Source organism: Hypomesus nipponensis, chromosome 3 (assembly GCF_054491055.1).
Source record: "Hypomesus nipponensis isolate SF chromosome 3, ASM5449105v1, whole genome shotgun sequence".
Classification (NCBI taxonomy): domain Eukaryota; kingdom Metazoa; phylum Chordata; class Actinopteri; order Osmeriformes; family Osmeridae; genus Hypomesus; species Hypomesus nipponensis.
The window spans coordinates 4,525,877-4,539,268 of record NC_140363.1 but is presented as its reverse complement, the minus strand read 5'-3'; the positions used below and the strand labels follow the sequence as shown (position 1 = coordinate 4,539,268).

Below are 13,392 nucleotides of genomic sequence, written 5' to 3'. Positions count from 1 at the left end.
TGGCCCCTGAACATATCAGTTCCTTCCAACGCTCTTCACACGTTATTGAGGGAAGGCATCAAGAGAGAGTCATATCTGAAAGAAAGACACTCTCACACTGCATTCCGACACCACTGAGAGCACAGACCGGCCTGTTGCCGAAAGGTGACGCTGCTTTGTGTTTCTGCAAAACTCTGTGAATGACCAGTAACAAAACCTCCCTCTCAAACTCCTCCGGCTGGGTCAGATATGTCTGACTGTAGCCACACGGGAAAGGATACAGTATATATTCTCATCACGGTTCTGTTTGTAGAGCGCTGTGTTTAATTGGGTTTGCCCTCCTCAGATAAGTGAGATTGATTCATTTGTTTTCAGCTCTAAGTCTCTGTTCCTCATTCCTCTTCATGAGACGGCTGGCCGCTCTCTCCTGCAGGGAGACACTCACTCATGCCAACGTCTGATGGGGGTCTGTGTGAGATGCGTAGGTGTCTCCCCTGTCAAGCTTTAAATAAGAATGCTTTACGAAAGTGACGTCTTCCCTGAGAAAATACCCAGTGTATTTAACTGTCTCTTTAAAAGGTAGCTACTGTCATTGTTAATTATGTGCAGTGGATGTGATACAGGATGTGTTTACAGTGATGGAGTGTAGCAGGGCAGGAGTTCAGGAGATCCACTTCTGAATCATCAACAAGGACAATTTGTGGCTGCCTGTAGGCTTTGGCAAACCTGCCTTCTGGAAGAAATCTGTTGAAAAGAGGGCGTGGTGGTCTTTAGCGACCCACGACTCTAAGTTTCTGTGGATGGCATTGATCTGACATCATCATCCTGCCGATTCCTACATCAGCATGGAGCATGGAGTGCTTTCCAGAAAGTGGACCTTCAAAACAAATGAAAAAGTGGTCTGCGCATTGCTCATGAGACACGCCTCACACGCATAGATTGAGGGGTGACTGAAGGAACCATGGCAACCTCGTCATTTATTGTATTGGCTCTGCAACGTTGACCATCTGGTTTTGAGGCCTTGCGTGGCTTGTCACCAACGGGCACCTTCCATGTCACACAGAAACACATGACCCAGCTTCCAACGCTGCGAGATGCCTCCTTACCCGGGCCCCCTGCTGTCCCTTCAGTTTTAGAGTCTTTCACCATCTGTGTCTGTCACTTGTGAGATAACAGTGGCCCCTCACCACCTCCTAAAATATGCAGTTTCATGCTTGTGTGGTTGACAGGCAGAATGGGAAAAAATTGAAAAATGCTTGTCAGGTCTTATGGGACTTACTATGCATGATGTGTTGCATTCGTTATCGTTATTCATATTTTGCCTTTACAAACTTTTTGGGATGAATGTGGGGTTATGGTGTGTTGGAACAGTACCTGTTTCATAACACTTTTAAACACTTGATTATGGTAGCATTGGTAGTGTGGCTGTATTTATGGATCATGTTCCTCAGTATATCATTTACTATCACAATCATGTGGTAGACTTCATAGAAATACACAGGAGTCTGAGAATTCTCTTATTTTAGAACTTTTCCTCCTACATACAGTACCAGTCAGAAGTTTGGACACATGGAAAAAGGTGTCCAAACTTTTGACTGGTACTGTACATTAAGTACCTAGAAGAAAATAATGTCATAATCTTCTTATGTCTACATTGATAACACTTTCATGATTACTGCACAGAGTGATATTGATTTGCTGCTTGTGATAGTAGCTGTGTGTAGTGAGGGAGTCATCATTCAGCCTGCCAAGAAGCTAGACTGCGTAGCAAACAAAATGAAATCATCATCATCATATTGATCCAGAGAAATGAGTGAGCTAATGAGAAAATGTGTTAGGGCCTGGTGTTGGCTTGTAAAGATCTCTACACGTCATGTTCTGGTGTGATAAAGTAACATACTACTGTCAAGAATATTGAGGTGATGGAGGGGTATATGTATTACAGTAAAAGGAACGTCGTAATGGTGTACAGTTGGGAATCTGGTCTCTGTTAATGTCGAATTCAATGGGGAAAATTACGAACACGTTCATCTTTAGTATTCCAAACAACAAGCTTGTGAACGTACACACACACAATGATCATACTTCTTGTATACCAATGTGACTGTGTGGTGTGTGTGTGTGTGTTTGGTTGAACCAGTGTGACTGTGTGTGTGTGTGTTGAACCAGTGTGACTGTGTATGTGTGTGTGTTGAACCAGTGTGACTGTGTGGTGTGTGTGTGTTGAACCAGTGTGATTGTGTGTGTGTGTTGAACCAGTGTGACTGTGTGGTGTATGTGTGTGTGTCTGTGTGTGTCTGTGTGTGGGTTGGCTGGAACCACACAGGTTCTGTAGGGAAATTGAGCAGCAATTAATAGCCTAATGATTTTATGTTCTACTACAGCTAAGTGGGTCGGGCAGTGGTTTATATGCCCCGCTCTCCTGTTGCGTGAGAGAGAGAGAGATGGGGATTTCACAAAGATCGGTTCACCCCAGACAACCCCAGACAACAGAAGACATTGAGCCCAACAAAATCCTTTACATCATGTTTACCACTGAATCCTTTCAACTATTCAAACAATTTGTTTTTCGATACCAAAGCAGAAACCTTCTTCTACAAGCAGAATCACCGAGATACAGTGAGGTATCATAATGCAACCGAGGCACAAAAGCTCAGGATATCAACCTGCCTTCCCCCATCCTCTCGTGGGAACAGGCACTAACTAAGACATGTCAGGGAAATAGAAAGGAACAGTGTTGGGCAGAGAAGGTATAGCCTCCCTAGAGCCTCTTCAATGTGCATTCAACTACACTGAGTAACAACAGCAGCCTATTCTATTCTATTCAACTCCATCCTATATTATATTATATTCTTACACTCGATCATATATTCCCATTCATCCTTGCACTCCATCCTATATTATATTCTGTTACACACCATCATAAATTCTATTCTAGTACACAACATGATATATATTCTTTTCTACTGTACTCCATTATTTTTAATAACGTTATGTTCAATTCTATCATATTCTGTTCCTTTCTATTCCCACTACACAATAACACAATAACCTTTAGGAAACAGTTCCTTTACGGAATGTGATATTGTGTGCAGTGGTCCCAGTATAATTATCTGTGACATGTTACACGTGCCAGTGCTAAATCACTCTCCCACTCACCATTACCTAGCCTCCACCTACGTCCAAAAATTGCCGCTTTTTTTTGAAGGTCCAGGAGATTCAGTTAATATTACAGAGAAGAAGAAATTGAAGAAGGCTATCCTTGGGCTTAGCGAGTGGACGTGTGGTAGAAGCCACACTGCATTTGACAGATGAAGTGACTGGGGAAATATGGAGGGTAATGTTTGTAAGGAATATTGTCAGATCTCCAGGGAAAATGTTCAATGTTCTGGCCTTCCTAAAGTACACTTTGAGAGAGTACAGTTTCCCAGCTCTGTTGGGGACAGGTAAAAAGCTCTGGGAAACATCGAGCCACATTGAACATTTCTCAGGCAGACCCATCAGGGTACGTCAAACATTAGAAATCCTTCAGGGGAAAGGAAAACAAATAGGTTTCTCTCCTCACGCACACACGAGCCCAGGGGCCTAAACACATACGAACCCTGTCATCAAATATGAGAGATGTTGCTGAAATGTAGCCCCTTCTCCCATAAACTGATTCAACTATATAAAAGAAGCTACTTTATGCCAAAGCCTTAGCTGCATTGCCCTCTTGTTCTTGTAAGGGAGGTAAGGGAGAGTGTAGCATAATAATCTGTAATCCAATACGGAGGACCAGAGGAGGCTGGATTGCGTTTCATTTGTCCATTTGATGCACCCCCATGCCGCCCCCCCAGCTCCCCCCCCCCATGTCCCCAGCCCCCTCCCCCCATGTCCCCCCCCTCACCCACCTGCCCTCCAGTTCATCTCCTCTCATCCTGCTTTATCTTCAGTATCTAATGGATTCAAGCAAGCTCTCACAGTCTACTGTCACACCAAATCGCCCACTAATCTTTGGCATCTGGAGTGTGTGTGTGAGAGTGTGTGTGTGCGTTTCGATCGTATGTGTGTGTGTGTGAATTTGTGTGTGTGTGAGCGTGTCTGTGAGTTGGTACCTCCAATATGTATTGCAGGAGTCACACAGAGAACAGAGAAAGAGACAGAGGGAGAGAGAGAGGCAGGGAAGCACAGAGGGGAGAAAGAGAGGGAAAGGTAGAGGCTGAGAAAGGGGATAGTGGAGACATAGAGATGGAAAATGATACAAAGAGATTAAAATGGAGTGTGAGAGAGAACAACACACATAGAGAAATAGATATAGACAGAGAGGGAGGGAGAGAGATTAATAGATTGAGACAAAGAGAGACACAGAGAGAGAGAGGAGAGAGAGAGAGAGAGAGAGAGAGAGAGAGAGAGAGAGAGAGAGAGAGAGAGAGAGAGAGAGAGGGGGGGGAGGGGGAGAGACATCCTCTGGGGAGCACCAGCCTCTCTGGAGACTCCAGCCCACTAAGATCCAGCTGCACAGCAGAGGGAGAGTACAGAGCTGGAACTACCACTGGAACCAGGGCCATGGCAGTTTCAATCGAGGAAAGGTTGGCTACCAGGCTTCTAACCTTTCCACAGGCATTTTCTTGAAACCAGGTTTTACATGTACAGTATTTTCAGAATAAGTGGGAAAAAACACACAGAGCACAGTATTACCACTACAACAGAATATCCTTCTTAATCAACATAAAGACTATACGTGAGAACTACTGTTTGTACTATTAGTGAATACTATAAGTGAGTAGAAGTACTGTATTTCTTTGATTGAACGCGGCCCTCAAATAAACGCCGCACCAAAAATGATCATTGTGTAATAAATGCCGCTGCGTTTAATCAAAGAAATACGGTAAGTGGGTACTATCAGTGAGTACCATACATCATATTAGTGAGTACATTCAGTGAGTATAACTTGGTAGCATTTTTTGCTTTATATTCTCAGGTAACCTCCTCAGCCCTCTTTCCCCTCCTTCCCCTCCTCCCCTCCTCTCATCCCTCCATCCTGCTTGTCACTGTATCCCTTCTTGTGCACCTCTGCCTGCCTGCCTACATGCAGGAGTAAAAGTGTCAGTGCTGCAGAGCTTGGCTCCACTTCCAAACACTGCACACCACATTACCAAACACTGCACACCACACTACCAAACACTGCACACCACATTACCAAACACTGCACACCACACTACCAAACACTGCACACCACACTACCAAACACTGCACACCACATTACCAAACACTGCACACCACACTACCAAACACTGCACACCACACTACCAAACACTGCACACCACATTACCAAACACTGCACACCACACTACCAAACACTGCACACCACACTACCAAACACTGCACACAACACTACCAAACACTGCACACCACATTACCAAACACTGCACACCACACTACCAAACACTGCACACAACACTACCAAACACTGCACACCACACTACCAAACACTGCACACAACACTACCAAACACTGCACACCACACTACCAAACACTGCACACCACATTACCAAACACTGCACACCACACTACCAAACACTGCACACAACATTACCAAACACTGCACACATTACCAACCAAAATACAGTTTACTCCCTTGGTATGTGTACAGTACATTGTACATTTAAAGATTAAAGATTTGTATTCTATCTAAATAAAACAATTGTGAGGTAACGTATTGTTTGTTAACTCTACTCTGGTCTGCTTCTATTCCACCGTGTTCTACTTTACTGTACTATACACTACTCACAATCCTTTAGTAATGTGAAATGGTCTGGCGTAGTGTCACTGTAATTCATCTTTTAGGTTAACTTTTTAACTTTAAAAGACTTTAGACCAGACCTGGGCTTCAAAACACAGCTGGGGTTGATGCCTCTGCACCTTTAAGGCAAGAGAAGGGTTCTTCAAAGCCATTCAGAGAAGCAAAGTATACAAGAATAGAAGTGTAAACTGGGCCAAAGCAGCCAAGTCTGTTCCAAAATTCCCATTTTATGGGTTTCTGTGACATTGAAAGCCTAGAGATGAACACATTTTAAAGTTTACTGTTCACTCCATGGTCCTACACATTTTGGGGAATTGAGGGAAACATGGATACGTGGATACGCAAATACATTTCCTACAAGCTACATTTGAATTTAATTATTTTCAAGACAAAGAAATGTGTTTGTCTGGGGTGTACCTGTGGGAGCCTCACCTGGTCATACTGAATACAGTATTACACAGTACAAAAGAAAATATATACATTGTGTAGTAGGACAAAAAAAAAAAAAAAAAGAAACAAGCTTTTTTCCAAAATTTTGAAAGAGCTGATTAAAGTTTTTTCAACTGCTTAAACACATTTTTTTTACTTTTCCTATGAAAAAAAAACGTAATACACAAATCGAAGAATTGCACTCACAAAAAGCAAAATGCCTCGTATCTAAATGAAGTACTGAATTCAAACTATCACAAACACATTTCAAAAGCAAAAATTGTTTTGCTTCAATCTTAAGAGGCTTACATTGCAAACACCTTTGCCATGACATTACATTTTGGCATATGTGATATACACACAGTTATTCAAAACCTAAAACTCCTCTTTCATGAGCTCCTATGTGCATTTCTGTAATGGCAGACATGTTGACAAATTCATGGTAAACACGAAAACAAGATTGAAACCAAACTTTATTTTTTACTGTAAGCATTTGTGGTTGTGAATACAGTATTACACAGTACGAAAGAAAGAGTGTAGTAGGACAAAATCCAAACCCAATTTTGAAAAAGGTGATTATGGAATGGTGCGTGTGTGTGTCATGAACTGTAGCATACAGTAATATATACTATTTTCTACAATATTGTCAGAATGTCTTCTTACATTCACTGTACTGTTGCACAGGATGATACAGTAATCCACCAGACTGTGACCATATCATGCAGTGCATTGCAGTCAATGGATGCATGGGTGCTAAAATATATATGTGTGTAGTATACCGTGTGTTGTGCTGAAACAGGTATTACTGTATGTGTGCATTAGAACATGTGTACATAACAGTAGATTGTTACATACCTGTTATCATTTCTACAGTAAACGTTCAAATTATACCCACCACTGTAATTTGACTCCAATTAGGCTATCTATAGGCCTATTCTAAAGCCATGATTGGTGGGTGTTGAGGAAAGCAATGAGTGTTTGCACATGTGAGGAGTTAGTGTAAGGCACTGATGAATTAGTGTTGCATTTTGATTTTGTGTCCTTACAGCAAGATGTGTTTGACAATGGTTACATAAAACATGATGAGCTAAGAAGATCCAAAACCTACGTAGAAATGTAAAAAAAACAAAACAACAGGGTTTATTTTTGTATTGGGATGGGGGATTTGCCAACAATTCTGTTTGAAAGCACATGGCCCTTAGGCCTACATGTTACATCATCAAACATACATTCTTCGGAGCGACTGTGTGTGTCTACGAGGGATTGTGTGCTACCCACCTTCTCCCATTCAAGCTGTTCTTACACTTCCTCTCCTCCCACTGGCCGCTTCCGACATTCCCTCTTTTTCAGGCATCTGAAAGACAGACCGTATGAGAGCGTCATATATCCCTGAATCACTGGCTGTACATACATGGGCATACTCAGAGAACCTGGGGGTAGGGTGACTATCTTACATAAACTCATTCAGCCATGTCTTCTGTGTGCACTGTAGAGAGCAGGAAACAGACAGCGCTCTCACTAAAGAAGATTATGTTTGAAGTACAGTAGACTGATATATCTTTGTTTGCAGTGTTATAGTAAGAGGACCTGGGTTAAAGAGCCACATGGATACTGTCTCACAAACAAGAAGAGCTGATCTTGTCTTGAACAAGGGGTGTCAACTTGCCTTAAACAAAATCAATGGCTATCCAATTCCGTAAATTTGCCTGACAGAATGTTGGGGCATCTGGCACGTAAATCTATGCTCGAGACCATTGGAAAGCTGACAGTGAGCTGTGCAATAATGTGTGTGATCAACACATCCCTAAAAATAAACCAGCTGTCTGTGTTTTGTTTCTTTTGGAGTGGTCTTCACTAAATAAATACAAGATAACGGTGTATGAAAACACAGATTTGTATAAATATATTTTCTTTAAAGAGAATGTTCTTTTAGTTTGTCAGTGACACAGCAGATGATCAGTCATCCGTATATTTCACAAGTCAGCTCATCAGCTATGTCATTAACGGCAAATGAGATAACGGAAACAGCAATTATAAACGTGGTGTTTTCTTCAATGTTCCTCGTCACACATGGTTAGCACCTACAGCATTCACCTTCGAATCTGGCAACAGCCTTTGCCATTCCGCCAGGAAGCATCACGAGAAACATAGAAGTGGGTGACCGTTAATGACGTCCTTAGAGGTTCTAACTGTTACTTTGATGCCTGTCACCCACTGTCTCCACTTTGTGCTCTACGTAACGAGCTTGCTTCCTGCTAACTGGAAGGAACAGAGGATGGTTTTGGGTGTTGCGGAGTTCTGGACGTCCATCTGCCTGCTGGCTGTCACTGGTCAAGGAAATTCTGAAGACACTGTGTACTTGAATAGTCAGGATGCCGGATTAATATAAATGATTCATTCTGTACAGTACATTACCTAACAGAGCGCTCTGTGATCAATCTACCGGAGGACGTAACGTCGTTCAGTCAAGTGATAAGGACTTGAATACACACCCAGTGTCATATAGACTCACACATCTCATTCTAAACAACTGATAAATAAATACAAACACTCACTCTTATCCACAATGGTTTGTAAACTACAAAGCTACTCTCAACACCAAAAGGTCTCGACAGCTGCTTCATTAGCACCTTACTGTATGTCTCCAACTGACCCGTTTCAAGAAGTTCTCCTTAGGTCCTAAATATAGATTGTATCAAGAATCTTAGATAGAAGGCCGTATAAGATGCTCAATCCATCCGCCAGGGTCTACTGTCCCACAGGGTGGTTTAGAAGCCTTAGGTCAAACAGACATTCCTCTAAATCCTTCACCCCCTCTTGATCTAACTAAGCTCGACTCGGAACGTTCCTTAACAATGAACAAAGGAGCTTACAGTTCACCTACAGTACACCTCCATTACTGTAACACATTTGCTGAAATTAGGGCTGTAGTGTTTAAGCTGTGAGTGAACTGTGTGTCAATGAAGAGATATGTTATGGGTATGATCTGTATTCTGTACATCTCCAGCTACTTTCTATGTTGGCTGTCGGTTTCTATTAGTCTTGCTTGGTACAACAGAATGGTCAAATGTTAATGACAAAGAATCTTGTCTCCATCCAGTCGGGTCTCTTCTTTCTCACGATGGATTAACCCGCTGTCCATTTCACATCCTCTAATGATCATAATGAGCATAAAGGCTTTGAGCAGGTCTCCACTGTGGTGTGGAAGGAAGGAAGGACCAGGAAACAGAAAGTGAGACAAAAGCATGGGTTGCATGGGACGATCGGAAGCCTGCCTATTGTGGAGAGAATCCAGGCCTTCTTACACACGTGCAAATCCAATTAGAGGACCAGAGGATTGTTCTTTCCCCTGCTGTGGTCTGACACATTTATCGTTTGTGTTTTCAGAAGGAGTGAGGAAGGGAGAGAGAGAGAGACAGAGAAGGTAGAGGGAGTGGGAAGGAGGAAGGGAGAGATCCCTCCATAATCTCATACTATTAGTGAAGAATACTCCCCATCAGACAGAATCCCCATGGTTCTCTCTGCTCCACTTAAACAACCAGACACACAGGCCGGCATGTTTACAAAACACACTTCAATGATCGTTTGATCACTCCACACGCATATGCACGGTACTGTATCTGTGAAGTCACTCCACACACTAGACTATACTGTGTGTCTAAGTAGTATCCTTGCTTTATACACTAAGACCATACTCTGAATCTGTAGTATTCTCACTCTCCACACTGTAAGATACTAGCCCAAACGCTGAATCTGTGGTATTCTCACTCTCCACACTGTAAGATACTAGCCCAAACGCTGAATCTGTGGTATTCTCACACTCCACAGATGTAAGCACAAATCCACACATGAATCAGAAGCTCCTGTTGAACTCATTTAAATGTCAGTGACCTGATTTTTGAAGATCTCTGCTCAACATTCAAATTCAAATCAAAAGAGGGAACACACAGACCCAAATAATCCAGCCTGCTTTAGATAACCTTCGGAGATTCCAGTTCTATATTTCTAAGAAAGACATTCACTGGATTCAATACTGGACACTAACCTTTTGGTCAGTGCAGGGATTAAGTCTGTGTTAATGAAGACTAAAACACAATATGGTTTGTAATCTACCCATAGAGAACACAGAGAGAAATCTACACGTAGAGAACACTAATGCAGAGCCAACAGACACGGTACCATTCATACCCACTCCTACCCTTGACAAGAGTTAGGAATACCGTTACCGCTAGATTGTCCACCATTGTTTCCAACGCGCCTGTCTCTCTCTCCCTTCCCCCTACCCATGCGCTTTTCACAAATCCATTGTGTTTCATTGTATTATTCAAAGCCAAGACAACCCATAACTTCTCTGGTATTGTTCATTATATAATTACATTTTCTTAAATAAATCATTGTGTATAATACTCGCATTATCCCTCATTTTATCTGACCTGCTCTACTATCATAGAATTCATTACTTAAGATTAGACTGATTATTACAAAGGCTATTAAACAAGGTTTCATTAGCCCCTTTAAACAACTTCTAAGATGGTGATCCCAAGATACTTTATATACATTATTATTTCTATATAAGATATCTATTTATATCTTAAACGAACAAACCCCGCTACAACACAGAAAGTAATCTACCCATAGAGAACACAGAGAGTGAGCTCAGCACAATTAAAAACGACTCCCCAAACGACTATCCAACTAAAATCCCGACTCCACAAGTGATTCAGCTGGACGCTTCGCCCCCCCCCCCCCCCCCCTTTGTAGACACAACGTCTTAACACTTCTTTATGTCTTCTGCCATGGGAGTCTATGTACCGCAGTACATATATTTGTACATTCATTCACTGCCACAAATGATGATTATATTGAGACATCACTAAAAGGACCTAAAAAACCAGGATGTAAATATGTATAATATGTAAATATATATTTAACATTTTTTTTTTTTATTGTTATATCATATGACATTCAAGAAGTTGGAGCTTCAGGTCTCAGAAGACTTGCCCTGAATTCTGAGACCTCTCGTGAGACAAAACACAAAACACATTTCAGGATAACCCCGTTCAGAGACTCATCGACCTTTGACCCAGAGACATGTCTATAGAGGACATATTCACTTAATTCCATATCTTGATCTATCTTTTCTACACCTCAGCATATCGGAAAATCAAAAACACGCCCAACAACATTCCTCACCAGGAACACGGAGGAATGGGCAGCAGATCAGTTGACATGGTCCGCTAAACCCCAGTCTCCAGTCATACATCACATTCAAGACTGCTTTCTACTGTTATATGACCACTGTGCGTTCCAGTGGTCAACGATCGTTCACTGTCACACATTAATCTGCAGTCATTACATAACACACCAGATAAGGGGGAGGAGACCAGGCCAAAGGTCAAAAGGGCACATGTAATGCTAAGCATTCAGCTATTTAATTATTTGTCAGTGTAATCACCATTACAGATGATGTTATTAACTTTATGGTATTGGTTGATTCAGCAAAGGACGCTGTTAGGATACAACTGCAGCTGTGTGCATAATTACTCCTAATTGCATGTGTGGTGATGGAGGGGCTCCACCTGAAAGCCTCTTCATTGAAATGCACATTGAAACACAGGGACCACCTCACTGTAGCAGAGGCTGAGCAGCAGCTCTGCAGCTGTGTCCTTCTCGGGGACAGGCAGGGAACACAAATGAAAGGTCCTGCAGTGTATCCAGACAGCTGGCTCTGTGGAAGGAAGGAAGAGGGATATATATATATATAGAGAGAGAGAGAGAGAGGGAGAGAGAGAGAGAGAGGGGGGGGGGAGAGAGAGGGAGGGAGGGAGGGAGGGAGGGAGGGAGGGAGGGAGGGAGGGAGGGAGGGAGGGAGGGAGGGAGGGAGGGAGGGAGGGAGGGAGGGAGGGAGGGAGGGAGGGAGGGAGGGAGGGAGGGAGGGAGGGAGGGAGGGAGGGAGGGAAAAAGAAAGAGACATTAATCAATGAGCCAGAGGGTTCCAAACGCTTGACACCACTCTTGGAGACGAAAGAAAGCTACACACACGTTTCTCTGCTGACTCCACCAATGAGATGAGGATAGGCATTTCTGCAGGAGTTTCATATCCTGGTGGTGACTGGGGGGTGGGGTATGGGGCTTATGATGTGGGAGGGGGGGGTGGTAGTGGGGGGAGGGGGGGCAGCTAGGGTGGGAAGTTTTTATAATGGGGGTGTGGGGTGGGGCCTGGGGTGTGTGCATTTGTGTGAGTGTGTGTGAAGGGGGGGATTTTTAAGATGTATAACACAAAGCCCATCGCCTCTCCTTTCAAAGGTCATTAAGCACAGCAAATCATTTTGGAATCTGCCTAAAAAAAATCACAAATGAGATTAAAATGTAAAATGAGACAGGATCCAAGAGAAAGCAATAAGGCATTGTTGGTTGTCTGCAGAGACCTCATCCCTCCTGCTCTACATCCCACACGACTTCCATAATGACACAGAAAAAGGGAGTTTGTGTGTGTGGCAGGCATGTGCATACTGTATATGGGTGCATGTGTGGGGGGAAGCAGGGGTATAAAAGACTGATCACCTATCATAGTTTCCCCCTGAAGCTACTTTTGAAATCAGTTTCTGATTCAAGGAGGCTTCGTGATTGGCTGACTCACCCAGGAGTGAACATGTTGTCACCATGGCGTCGAAAACTCCGGGCCTGAAACTATTGGAGAAAGATTGGTGAAATGGAAGCAAAATTTACCGTAATGCTAAGAATATTTTGCTTCAAGTTCAATCATGACAGAAAAACTGAAGGATTAAAACAGAAAAAATCAAAAAGGTTATTTTCCGATGTGTCTGGGGTTATGATAAGGATTGTCATGTTATGAGTGCAATGGAAACGATGCCAAAAAAGATGATATCATTTGGTTACCTCGGTGGCTCAATGTCTACAGGGGTTCAATTCCAGCCATGCATGTCCTTCCCTCACTCTCTCCTCGACATTTCCTGTCATTCTACATTATTTTGGTCGAAACAATAATTTTGTAGATTTCTCTTAGGTGGTGTTGTCCTATCTAGGATATCTCTCCAGGAGAAGGGTTGGAGTGTAAACCTCCAGGAGGGTATCTCTTCAGGAGCAGAGTTGGAGTGTAAATCTACAGGAGGGTATCTCTACAGGGGAGTGTAAATGTGTAGGAAGGAAGTTCTTCAGGAAACAGGCCTTTACTGAAGGCT

General features: G+C 42.8%; 1 long non-coding RNA gene across 1 annotated transcript; it reads right to left on the bottom strand.

Annotated features, from left to right (window-relative positions):
• Positions 1-6,679: 6,679 nt before the first annotated feature.
• On the bottom strand, positions 6,680-12,910 carry LOC146299433 (uncharacterized). Its single transcript, XR_014734527.1, has 4 exons — positions 12,831-12,910; positions 11,815-11,918; positions 7,469-7,544; positions 6,680-7,294 (listed from the first exon to the last, which is right to left on the bottom strand). It is a non-coding gene; the product is annotated as an uncharacterized LOC146299433 (long non-coding RNA).
• Positions 12,911-13,392: the final 482 nt, after the last annotated feature.